Source organism: Typopeltis vanoorti, chromosome 16, assembly GCF_054136105.1.
Source record: "Typopeltis vanoorti isolate ZY-2024b chromosome 16, IOZ_Tvanoo_1.0, whole genome shotgun sequence".
NCBI lineage: Eukaryota > Metazoa > Arthropoda > Arachnida > Uropygi > Thelyphonidae > Typopeltis > Typopeltis vanoorti.
Genome location: NC_143564.1, coordinates 23,983,957 through 23,998,172, shown reverse-complemented (window position 1 = coordinate 23,998,172; position 14,216 = coordinate 23,983,957). Strand labels below are relative to the sequence as shown.

The following is a 14,216-nucleotide window of genomic DNA, read 5'->3' as shown; positions in this document are numbered from 1 at the left end:
GTCTCAGAATATTATGTTAACCAAGCGAAAGATATGTACCAGAATGTCACAACCAAAGTGGCACCAGCGAAGAACCAGAGATCAAGGTAGGAGTACGTCGAGGATTGGTCTAACCTTGCTTCTGTTTAACTTGGTCATGGATTATCTAATGTTAGACATGCAATGACATTCTGGTACTGCTCCATGGGGTATTTTATAAATTGATGACATTGTCCTGATGAGTATGATCCAGAAGACTTACAGTTGATGCTAGATAAGTGTAGGATAGTTCTGGAAACTGGTGACTTGCTAGCAGACAGAAGACAGAGTTCATGTGCTGTGATTTTTCAAATGGTTCTAACAATAAAATTATCTTCAAAATACACCCACTCAGGAAAGTTGACTGCTTCGTTGGGCTTAATCCTCACAAACAATGGCAACACCAGCTGAATGAAATAGAGAGTATTGTCTGGAGTATTATGTGACAGAAGGATGGCAGTACATGTAAAGGAAAAGATCTATAAAAGAACAGTACGAACCTGCCATTATATATGATGCAGAATGTCGACTTCTTAAGAAACAACAATAAAAGCTATGTGCCACTGAGATGAAGATGCTGAGGTGGGCCAGAGGTGTTACCATGCTGGATAAAATGTGTAATGAACATATTCATGAGAACTTCAAAGTTAGACTTATTGTTAGACTAAGTTAGACTCAATAAAATAACTGAGCACTGACTTAGATGGTTTGGACACATCATGAGACACCCTGTAGATCACATGACATAAAAGGAAATGGAAATGTATTTGGGAACCAAGTGGATGTGGTAGATCCTGTTTAACATGGATGTTCCTTATAAAAAAAAAAAAGACCTCCAAACTGCCCAGTTAGAGATGTTGACAACCCAGAACAGAATATCTTGGTAATGACGGACAAGGAGCGCAGACCCTAAGTGAACTGGGATAATGGTGAGGACAAAGAAGAATGGAGACAGGAAGAGAACAAGCAGCCATTCCTGGAGCTGTATGAGCAAAAGGGGGAGGGTGAGTAGGTTACGTGGAGAGTGGTAAGTGATTGGAATGAGTCTTTAGACTCCAATTGGTCTAATGATGATGGTAATATACCATATAGTACATGGGGAGAGGAAGGTTATTACTCAATATTTTCTTGCATTTGTCTGTACTATGATCAGGGGATGTTCTGTAGTCAACTGATATTAATACTGCTGGTTGGTGAACTGGGGAAGAAGACTGACAAGAAACATTGATTGATTAGGAAATATTTGGTACATGCTGTGCACAGCTGCATACTAAGAGTTACATAAACAAATGGAACAGGAGCAAGGTGTATGAAGAGTTTAATCAGGTGTGCAGTGTGGGAAAAGATGTGGAAGGAGTATAACACTCGGTAGCGATCAGATGCATGAGGGAATATAAATGCAGTCTAGAAAGAAGTATGGTAAATAAAATGTAGTGTGAGGGAAATTCTGCTATGTTTTAGTCTTGAAAAATAACTATGGAAGATCAGGGTTCTTGGCATGGGAAAAAAGATCTTAAAACATTTTAATTTATATTAAAAGTTATTAATGAATCAGTAGTATTTTATAAAGTAGGCAAATAATGTTTGTATAAGTTTCATGAGTGATCTACAGTTTGCAAAATGCACTACTGCATTTTGCAAACATAGCAGTATTCCCTCTTATTTTTGCCCACCCACATTTACAGTCTCAGACTTGTGTGCGGTAGCCTGTGAATGTTGTTCTTTAATAATGGTGTTGCTCTTTCAACACATTTATCCCACTCAAATGAATTTGCAGTGCTTTTCTGCCCTGATTTTGACTTATATTAATATTTCTCATATTAATGTTGCCCCCTTTTCATCTAGCTATAACCTGTAAAATCGGAAGCACTAAATTAATTCGCTTAAATCTGCATAGCTACAAAAATCTATCACTATTTGCATGAATGCTGGTGACTGTACAGTCTAGACAATAGACACCCTAAACAAATATTCCTCTGAAGCTTGCTGACATTAGCATCAGTTTGCCCAAACAACACATCTAAAAGTAACTAATTAGAATGTATTAAGTTGGAATTGTTTAGAGTGATATTAGAGTGTACACATTGGATAATTACTAAATAAAATAAGTAACAAGTACAATTTATCGTATAATTCGTTTTTTATAGTATGTTAAAAAATTGACTTTAAATTAGAAATTCTGAAAGCAGAAATTTTCACCTTTTTCACAGCTTACAGAGAACATTGCCACTTAGGATAATAAATAAATATCTGTTATTATTTTATGCTTTCTTTTAATAATTATTTGTATTCTCCCTTTTTCAGGGAGTGTGTGTGTGTGTGGTGGGGAGGGGGTGACCTTGATCTGCAAGTATGTCAAACCATACAGAAACATTGGGCTGAATTATGTATATACATAAAGCTTTGTATGTGTGTGCAGTGTTATGCATCCAAACATTAAGTATTAGTTTTTAAAAATGTCTTACATTCAGGTATGATTATATTCTCTAAGATTTTAATGAATTTAAAGAGTGGTATGATAGCCTTTGTGTTTCTTAGGGGGGAACCTCTCCTTGATGAGTCTTGACAGACTTTGTTCTTAGGAAGGACCTCCACAATGAGTCTTTTGACTCCATGGAGGCCTGAATAATAATAATAATAATAATTTAAGGTATTGGTTTAAGGGAATAAAGCAAGAATATTACATAGAACACTCAGTGAAATAGGAATAAACAGGGATGATACAGTGCCATTAGGCTGATGATTGAACTGGCCCAGTGGCTAAGTGAATAATGTATCTACTATCTGGGACAGGCTGTGGTTTGAATCACATCATGTGTATGGGTGTTTGTGAATTTCATGCCAGTGTGGGGCCACTACTTCAGTTATTGGAAGCTTGAAGTGGTGTGTCAAGTTCTTGGTCTTTAGAGCAGAGTTTCTGGATTATTTAACCCTTAACCCATCCACAGTACTATTGGTCTGGTCTATAACTTCCTGTGTTTTCATGTGTGTGACTTTTCACATCAAAAATTAGAATTAGCAACTGGTAATTCCAAGATTTGATTATTATTTGCCTCTTAATTACATTTAGGCTATCCTCGGTATTTAGCATGAAGAAAGACTTGGCTTTCTATGGAATACCTTACCACTTCTGTATGAGAGGTTAGCTCACTTTGAGTTAAATGTTCGTATGAAGATTCTTCACATCATGGATAGACTTAAACTCAAACTTTCTAGCTAAAGGGTATCCCAGAAAAGCATTTTTATATAAGGAACCTTTACTAAAAATCACACTAATTTCTGTGTTAATATGAAAGTATTAGATTCATAACATTATTAATAATTCTATATGTAATTATTAAATTATAATTTAATAATTACTAAATCTTTCTGTAGGACTTTAACATCAAGTCCTACAGAAAGATTTAAATAGTGGGGATTGTTGTTTTAATAAATGTAGGATTTTGAATTCTGGAGTGTTGGGCATTGGGCTGTTGTATTGAAGAAATTGTGCTCCAGGAGGTGTATGAGACATTGCTATTGTGATAAGGAGCACACATGACAAGTGTATATAATTGTGATTTTATTGTTATAATGCACTGAACAGCCTGCACGTAGATTGTTTTATGCAGATTTAGTCACCTGCTTTCTGTTGTAAAGAGGGATTTCTGGAGAAAGGTCCAGAGACAAAGGCAATATCAAGATTCTGGAAGAGAAGGTGAGGAAATATTAAAGACAGTTTAGTAGATGGGAATTATGATAGAGACATTCAAGTTGAGAGAATTTAAAGATTAATAATAAGAGCATGCTGGCAGGGATTTTTCATAGTGGAATGTTGGGAGAATAAGGTCATTCTTAAATTTATAGAAGTGTGGTGAAAAAGGGAATTAGGAGTAGATTTTACATGGAGTATACTTAGTGAACGGGCTGCAGTGCTAGAGTGTGTTGGGAATATAATGAATGTAATGATCTTAAGGTTCAGGTTTATGATAGGTACGAGTATTTTGCTGGTTGAGTGAGACTTGTCATGATGAGTGTTATTGATGATAATTACTTTGATTGCTTTCTCTCTCTCTAGGCAGTGGGAAATTACAGTAGCATTTCTATAATTCCCACCACCTAATGGTTGGAATTGCAGTAGTATTACGATAACATCCATTCAGAAGTAGACTTAGAGGTATTGGGGGACCCAAAGTTCTAGGGATACTCCATTGCCAACATGTTTCTGGCAGTGGAGTACCCCTAATTGATGCTCGATCTAAGATTTTGTGGCTTTTTAAATATAAGGCTTTGCTTTTCATTTTCAAATGTTATGTTCACCTGATATTTATTTTATGATTATTATATGTATATATGAAGCTGAATACATTGTGAACAGCTGTTCACGGCTTGACATTAGTGGTATGTTTTTTTACTGCATTTTAATTAAATTTGTTTTCTTTGAAATAGAAATAGATTTTTATAATGAACATTGAATCTCAGTTGACATTATATGGATTGTATATATTATAATTCATATTATTGGAGGATCAGTTATATAAAACTGATGCATGAGGATAAATTTGGTATGAAAATCTGTCACCTAAATAAATTGTTCACAATTTTGTAAAATGGAAAAAATAGAAGGCTAATCAATGCTACAGTAGTGTTTCTACACCATATCTGTGGCTGTTAATTATCAAAATTCAACTTCAGGTTTTGACGGCCATTTTAAAAGCTCAATCTTAGTACTAATAGTGTACCTTATGATTTCAGGTTTTGTGCACTACTCTCCTGTATAAAGTGTTTATGTAGGGGGAGAAAGGGAAGTTAAACACAAATTTTGTTTTTCTTCTTGCATTTATATTTAACTATGGTTTTAGCTTGGTTTAGTTTATTACTAGCTTCCTATGCTACTGAAAATCTACTGTTGAAAAATGTGTTTCTGATCTCTTTCACATTGTTTGTTGCTTTGATTTTTTTAATTTCATTTTTCTTTTTGTGGGAAATACTGTTCTTCCTACATTTTTTTTCATTGAACAGCTCTTCACAGCATAAAATTTATTTTTTCATATTGTCTAAACACTGGTTCTAGTAGTTTTATTTAAAAAGTTCCAGTGCCACTCCTAGTTTACAGTGCATTCTGCAGCTTATTTTTTGTGCGGAATAGTTAAAAAAAAAATTTAAAAAAAAATAAAAAGATTACAAGCTTAGAGTTCATTCTTAAAAAGTGAAGAAAGCTATTGAGGAATGGGATATTCCCATTTCTCACCCATCTGCAGCATCGGGTGAGTGGGAAATAGGAATATACTGCCTGAGGAGAGGTTGGATAGAATTTAATTTTTTAAATCATTGATAAGCATACAGAGGAAAGTAATGTTTTGGCCAAACTCTTGTCCATCTCCAAAACTTTTTTTTCTGGAAACAGATGGTTTTGGCCAACAGAGGCTTTCATTTACCAGGGTAGCACACCAAACAGTAAATTGTGTATAATAAAGTATTAGCTATATCACAGAGGCTTGTTATCAAAAAAAACCAAAAAAAAAACCAGGCTTTTTATTTATTTATTTTGTATCTTGGAGATGGTTTTTTTCCCCTCTAGCAGAACAGACAGACTGACCAAAAACTATACAGCTGAAGCATAACACACTCACTTCATGGCTTTAATTGCCTTATTCTTCATTTTACACAAACCAGTCCATCTCTTTCAGCATCTTGATCCTTGCCATCAGTAGCTCAGCATTTTCATGTGGAAGATATGCCCAGGACAGTGGCATATGTGGGATTTTCCTGAGGAAGGTGGGGTGTGATTTTATTTTATTTTTTTTTTTAATTTAAAAGAATTTAGCTTCTTATAAAAACAAAATGCAATCTGATATATTTTGATTGATAACAAAATTCTTATAGTAGTTGATATATTTATATCAATTAAGAATTGTTATTTTAAATAAAATGAAAGTTTCTTATTCATTTTGACATCATTGCAGTGTCATTTTGGTGCAGTATATACACTTCAAAATTAATTATCTAGTTATATGCTATTAACTTCTGCCTAAATAGTTCAGCAGATAACCTACCAGGTTTCTACACATACCAGCCACTGAATTAGAAACTTTTATTTTAATCATGCAACTGCCAATACTGATCACCTTGCATTCCTGCACATAGTTCGGTGAGATATGGATCAGGAACAACCTTCATTAAATGCTTCAGCCAATTGCTGCACACAGGAAGTTCTGTTTGTCTTACAAGCCTTCTGAGATTATGGCAATCTTGTTCATAGCAGACTATTTTAGGACCACCACAGTTATGCCTCTTAGTAAAGCAGTGTGGGTTATTTTTCTACTGATTGAACAAAAGGAACTTCCCAGGATATCTTGCCTTTTGAGAAACCAGTCAGCTCTGCTGTTTTCAAAATTGTTGCTCCAGTCAGCCAGCCACACACAATAAGCCCTTTTATTGAATTCCCAAAAGATCCTTTGTTTTTCCCACTGTGATGAACACTGTTAAAGATTACTGGCCTGTGGCATTCTTAAATAGTTGCCTAGAACATGTGGTGATGCATTTGACCCAGTATTTTGACCATATAAGCTACATGAGTGATGTTTACATATATCAGCATAATTGGTTCTAATTTAGTGACAAGCATGTGTAATAAACAGCCTGTGTGTTTGCATCCCATGGGCATGGATTTTTTTGAATCTTCCTAGTTGAGAGATTTTTTTTAATGTGATTGTCATTCACAAAACGTTGTAAGCTTAGTACGTTAGTACCATGAATGGCCTATTTATTTTTTTTATATTTTTTTTGGATTTTTTATTTACTTTTTCCAACGTCCAAAAACCCTACTCTAGAGATCAAATGGAATTTTTTCAAGCTACTCCAGGCTTTCAATAAGCTGGGTGGTGGTCTCTCACCAGACAATGAAATTGATCTCCCATCTAAAGACAAACATCCATGTCCCGTGGCAGGATTTGAACCTGCATCCTGTTGGTTGAATTCAGATACGCTAATCACTTGGCCAACTAGATCGATAAATTTCAATGAAAGATAAATTTCATCTCCCAGTATGAGGCAATTTCTCTGCTTATTATTGGAGGCCTGAAGGGGATTGAAAAAGTTCTATGTTTGGTTTCTAGAGTAGGATGTCCAAAGTGTTAAAAAAAATTAGAAATAATAAAAAAACCTCTTGGTCCACCCATGGTACTAATGTTCAAGGTTTACAACCTTTTTGTAGGTAGGAATCACATGGGAAAGAAAAAAAAATGAACACATTATGCTCAAATAGTACTACACTGATGTATTTGTTGACTATACCAAACCTTGCCTTGACATTTCAGTCAGACCAAACCAGCTTTATTAGCAACAGATTCTTTTTATTTAGTCTATTTAACCATCCATCTGTCCATATGGATGAACTATATCAACAGTTTTTTGATTCATATCCATGTCATTTTAGTGGTCTGAATGTATTATAAATTTTAATGGACACATTGCATCCGTGTTGTGATTGACACAATAACCATGTCATGGCCGGTAGGATGGTTATTATACTTTAATTATATTGTGCATTTCATTAATCTCTTCTTTGATTTATGGAATTGCAGTACTTTGAAATAGGTTCCATTAGCTTAGTCAAGTAGGTAATTTTGAGACTGAAAAATTGCTGTTTTATAGTATATACTGATATTTCATCATAGGAGTAAACACTTCTTAAAGGGGACGGATTCAAGTTTCCATGGAATTCCTTTCTAATCTGCTTATGACATTGATTCAGGACCACCTCTAGTTGTCATTATTAAGGGCAAGAATAAAGAACTGTTGTTGAAAGAATGAGTTGTATTCTGACCAGAATTCAAATCTGGGGGGGGGGGGGGGTGGAACCTGCATATCAGCATCACCAGCATTTCGGATCTCAACCTATCTGTATCAGCAATAGTATTATACGCATCTTAATTAGTCCTTCTTTTTTGGTATATGTCTGCATACTATTGTTGTTATTAGAAGAGACCTCCATGGAGTTAGGGCTCATCGAGAGAAGATACATATCACTTGTGCCATACATCATACTTTCTGTTGAATTCATTCACACTATCTGCACTCACAACTTACAAAGGCAAGCCGTAGTCATGCACCACTGTCAGAAAAAAATCTAGCTCTCACCTTTTCTTGACTGCATTGATTCTCAACTTCCAGATGCTCTCTTGTCTTCTTCCCACCTTCCTTGTATTGAAAATTACATCTACTGGTATCCTGTATCTCCCAGTCTCTACTTCCACAATCCCAATATCTTGTTAGCACACTCCACTTTATCTGAATTACCTCAAAAGCCACGAGTTGTTTCCACAATCTATGTGATATTGCCCCTGAACTTCAACTTCCTATCTACTAAAACTCCAAGATCCTTAGCCTGGTCAGTCCTAGCATAATCCTGCCAATATTATGTGCCATTGGATACCTCATTACATCAAAGTGCCTAACTTTACTAACATTGAATTGATATCTATTTTCAGATGCTCACAATTGCAGCTTATTCAAAGCATTCTGCAAGTGCTGCATATCATTTGCATTCATGATTATCCTGCCTATCTTTGCATCGTCAGCAAATAGCTTATGTCTGCTTTTAAATCCTTCCCAGCATCATTAATATAAAAATTGAATAACAGTGGGCCAAGGACTGATCTCTGGAGTGCATCACTGGTCACCTTAAATCTTGTAGATACCACTTTTGTCAATTTCTGTGTGTGACCACATTTCTGTGTATGATCTCTTGCTAACTTTTTGAAAATCTTCACCAGAATGCATTCCAACTGTATCTGAATTACTTCAGATACAGTTTTTTAAGTAAAGCTCTTATAACAGCATTAACCTCCCTGCTGGCTGAGGTTGGATGAAATAGTGAGACCAAATTTCACTTCTTATCCATGTTATTCAATAGGTGTTACAGAATCGTATCCAGATTTAGCTGAACGTCTATAGACATCATGGCCAGTTTGGGGGGTGGGTGATTAATACAGAGATAACCTTTCCTCCATTGTTTCATCCAATTCCTTATTGGCATCCAGTAGGTCACTTTATTAACTACCCAAATGGCCACATTAATAAAATATATCAAAAATATAAGTTTCATATCCATGTTGTTTTAGTAGTGTCCAACTGCTGTATTAACTTAATGAGCACTTCACATCCATGTAATTATTGACGTAGAAACACATCAAGAATGGTTTGGTGGGTAAAGTGATTACAAGAACTCTTATATTTAGTGCACCTGAAATTTTTTACTATTCACATTAAGTTATTTCACAATCATTCTTCTTTTTATTTGCTGTGTGGTGATAAATTTCTCTAAGATTTCTTTTTGCCTGTTCATCTTGCTTTCTTTTCATAATCTGATTTTGTCTCCATGGCTGTTTCTTTCCTAGTCGGCTCTTTATACTTCTTCAGAGTCTCATCATCACTTATGATATTAGATCCACATTACACTGTTTTTATGCAGCCTCTTGCTTTATAAGTGTTTCTCATCCATTTAACTTCCATGTGATAAATTCATCAATTCTATTAACTTTGGGAATGCAGTCAGATATAACTTCCTTCAGACAGCTTTTGTACACAAATTCCCATGCACTATTGATTCCTCTACCATGTATTGCTCATGTCAGAGTACTGGTGCAAGCTGCCTGCTAATTTATTATATACCACCTGTCCACACATATACCTTTCTTCCTAGTCAAAGCTCTTACATACATTGGCACTTCCCAAATAAAAATTTCATGACTACTCTTTCATGAATCTAATGAAAGATCTAATGTTCTTATACTTCAAGTTACTTCCATTGCATGCTGCTTTAGCTAGTTATCTTTAAGTAATTCTATAAATTCTTTTTTCCTTGTCTTGTATGCTTTATCTGCCTTTCAGTCCATTATCCCATATTTTTAAATCACCCATAATGATAGTACTTGTATCCATTGAAGAACCTATTCCTCTTCAAATGAACCTGGTTTATAGCAGGACCCAGTTGTGTATTTTGTCCTGTTAATTTTTTTCTCATATCAGACGACCTTAAACCAATTTCCTGTATTGCTCATACTGCTACCACCATTTGCAATTTCTACTCTGGTTAGATTTAATGATTTAATTTCTCTGCAGTCATTAGTAGTACTCTAACACTCTCTTTGTCTGTTCTCCCTGAGCAAACTGAACCCAAACACATTCTATTCTTGTAACAGTATAACAGTCCTCCTCTGTCAGCTATCTCATTGATGCCTGTAATTTTTTGTTTCACTACATCAGCCAATGCTAAGAACCCCTCACTTTTATTTCTGATGCTTCTGGTATTAGCATAAGTTATACTTTGAACCAAATCTCCCCCACCACTCCCCATTTTTATAGTTTACACTTTTCTTTCTTAACTGAACTAGTTATGCATTTCTTGGGATAGTCCCTAACATGTCGTCACTCTGTCATCGCATTCATAATTTCTACCACTTAATTTAATGCATTAATTGCTCATGTTTTTTCTTGACAGTTCATATTCACTTTTTCACATAATGACAATTTCTCCAAATTCCATATGCCAAAACCATTCAGATGCCTTCTCTGAATCTTGCAAGTACACAGTTCCTCCTCCTCAGCTCACTCCTGTTATACTGTGTCAACAGACCCACCAATTTATATTCTTTGTTGCTCTTCTTTTTTTGTTAAAAATTTTAATTTAGTTTTAAATCATAAAATATATAAATTACATTACCAGATTAGAAGAGCATAGCCATTCTTATCTAAGTACACACATTTTTTTTTTTGTACACATTCTTTCTTTTTATTATTAGAACAATACTTTTTTCATACATTCATCTGAATGTAGTAAATAACTGCATGTCAGGTGATATAAATTATTACTATTAAATTTGAGTTGGCCTTGAATTTAAAGTAATCCATGGAGGCCTGAATAATAATAATAATAAAGAAATTAATTCTGGAGAAACACTTGTGTTTCTCTAGTTTGTACATATGACATTGTCAAGGAAGAAAACGTTATGAACAAGTTGTGCAGAGAACATTAAAAATTATTACTGAATTTTGTGATATTTCTAATAATGGATCATTCCTTGTAGTTCTGCAACTTGGATTTGTATGAAACAGCATTTTCTCTAGCATATGTCTTTTATATTACATAGTCTTATAATGGCAAAAAAAGTATGAATACAGAGTGTAAAGGTTTTCCTTTTGAAACTTTGATTTTTCATCCTACAAAACAGAAGAAAACAAATGCAGTTTATAGACATAATATCTTGCCTAATCACCTTAGTTTCTTTGGCCATAATTTCAAATCAGCAATAACCAACATCTCAACATGCACTGTAAAATTCACTAGTTAACAATGGTCACATCAGGTTTGCATACACTTTGAAGATCAATTCATACTAAAATTCTGCATTAAATGGCATATCGACATTGTATTAGTCCATTGACTATATGTGCTCTCACTCCTGTTCAGTCTGCAAGTTTATGCTTCATGTGGCTAATGTGTTCTCTAGTTTCAATCTCCACAGATTGTTTAAATTCCCAGTGTAGGTCTTTCTACAAATGCAATCTATTTTATACATTCCCAGGTATTTTTTTGAAGGAGTAGGAGTGTAGGTACTTGGCACCAATTTGGAATTACTTATATATACAGTGTTTATGTGTGTATATATCAAGATGTTTCTAGTGTATAGATTAGCAGCATCAGCTTATATATCAGTAGGTTTCATTTCCAAGATAAGTTCATGAGTAGTTTTTCCTAAGAGCCATTTATTGTGTTCATCAATGGCTGTAATAAGCAGAGGAGAAGGTAATATTTTTTGCTTCTCATGTTCAATTTTTTTTTCCATGTGAATTCTGCCACAAAAGGTTGTATTCCTATCATGCTGGTATAATGAATGGGCCAAGTTAGATAATCTAAAAATATTGGGAAATGAAACACGGTACTTTTCAAAGTTTTTTACCTCTTCTGTAAGCAGGGTGGTGGACTTACATGAGGTGATGAAATTCATCTACTACCCAATGTATTAACGTTAATATTCATGTATTAATATTAATGCTCTATGCTATAATGATCTGATTACTCTTGTCTTTTATTATTATTTTTTATTAATTCATCTTCTGCAAGGGCTATATTTTCAAATTCCTGCATATATCGGTTGCCACTACAAGAGACAACAGCAAATTCATTGTTACACCATAATATACATATTGTCTCTCATTTAAAATTGTTAGTGATGAGGTTGTATCTGAATAGCCTTGTGCTGTTTGGAGAGCAGATCTTTTAATTCATTAATAATGCATAGGTATTATGAAGATTGTATATTGTATTGCTCCTGTGATAAGAAAGATGCTGTTAAGTAGAGATAAGGCTACAGTTGTTACCGACATATGCATGACCTTGATCAAACCCTATGATTACTGTATGCAGATTTGATCACATAGTTTCCTTTATGATGAAGAAAATTAAAATTTTGGAAAGGGGTTCAGAAATGAGTGACTAAAGCTATATCAGAACTGAAAAAAAACGTTTAAGGAGATAGGTTGAAGAAATGCAGAGTTTGGTAGATAGGCAGAAAAAGGTGATATAAGGAAGGCATTTAAGATAGAAGATTTTATAGTATTAACATAGAAAGGGCTATGCATAGAGCAGAGGGGAAAACGAGAGCCATTTCTAGAAATTGTGTAAAGGTGCAGTGATTCAGGGAGTAAGTAGTAGTTTTTTTTTTTATATGGAGAATGATGGTGAGTGGAATGTATGAATAGTGGAAGTGTGAATGAGAGTTGAAGGTTCATACCATATAATGATTCAACCAGCACAACATCTATTGTGAGAGTTAGACCTCTCACCATGGGTCTGACTCCGTGCAGCTTCATCATTAATAGTAATGATGATCCTTTGTTAACTCGTGCATTTGAGTCGGACATCTAAGCTCACTAATACACACACAGGGCTCCAGAAATTCACTTGCAACAGGCAAGTAAAAGACAAGTGGTGAGTGAAATGTAGATCTTGTTCTAAATGCATAATAATATATTTGAATAATATATTCAAAATATATTATTTTTTTCACATAATTTACACTTTTTTTTTCTTCTTAAAGCCTGTCATTCACTGTTAGTTTATTCGATCACAAGCCAACAAATTCATAAGAGAGGTTTTATTTCCAGAGAGTTGGAAATAAATTCTGGATCTGAAATATTTAATAGGAACACTACAGCTTTCTCTCTAAAGAATCACCAAAACAGTTGAAATTTTAGTTGTCAGTTTTCTCTTAAAGTCACAATATAAGCCAATCATCTTCACTTTTTCTTTCTGCCTTTTGTGTCCTTTAAGGTTCTGAACTTCATTTTTCTTTTCTATGAAATACTGTTCGTTTTTTTTAGTAATTAAAACCCCCTCCTCCACCAGTTATTCTGTCATCATTAGCATAGCATAACAATTGATAACTGTTAGATGTTTTTCTTTTTGTATGAAAGACTTCATAAAATCTGCTTTTTAGTTCCAAAAATTTCCTAATTCCTCTCACAGCAACATATACTATTCTTTTCACTCCATGCATGCTTCACTATGTGACACACTTCCAGTTTTTGTTTCACTCATGAAGTGATAAAAATGAGCCACCATTACATTATACGCATACTGTCCACTGAATTAAAAACTTTATTTTACGTATCAGCATGGGACTGCCAATACCAATCCTCTTCAAATCCCTGCATATAGTTTGGTGAGATGTGGGTTGGGAACAGCCTTCATTAAATGATTCAGTCAGTTGCTGTGCACAGGAAGTTCTGTTTGTCCATACAAGCCTTTTCAGATGATGGTGCTGCGTTCCTAACAGACTATCTTAGGACCACAATTAAGCCTTTTAGACAAGCAATGGGCGTTGTTTTTCCACTGATTAAACCAGGATGTCTCACCTTTTGAGAAACCAGTCAGCTCTTCTTTTTTCAAAATTATGACTCCAGCCAGATGAGCACCACAAAAAGCCCTTTATTGAACTCCGAAAGATTCTTTGGTTTTCCCTTTGTGATCTTCACTACTGACAATTACTGACCAGCAGCATTCTTCAAATAGTTGTCTAGAACATGTGATGACAACTGTGACCAAGCATTTTGCATATATGCTATGTAAGTGATGTTTATGTACATGTGCATAAAAGTTTCTAATTCAGTGGACGGTATGTGCAGTTGCCATATTTACTCAAATATAACTCTCC

General features: G+C 34.6%; 1 protein-coding gene across 2 annotated transcripts in view; it reads left to right on the top strand.

Moving 5' to 3' along the window:
* Window positions 1–14,216, top strand: part of LOC150097898 (death effector domain-containing protein-like) — a 126,359-nt gene that overhangs the window by 52,111 nt on the left and 60,032 nt on the right. Inside the window, exon 1 of one of the 2 annotated variants that reach the window (XM_090406708.1) lies at window positions 5,538–5,775. The exons of the other annotated variant lie outside the window; for it this stretch is intronic. The gene's annotated coding sequence lies outside the window, so the exon portion shown is untranslated. Of the gene's footprint in view, window positions 1–5,537; window positions 5,776–14,216 lie in introns of those variants that run through there. 2 annotated transcript variants of the gene reach the window in all.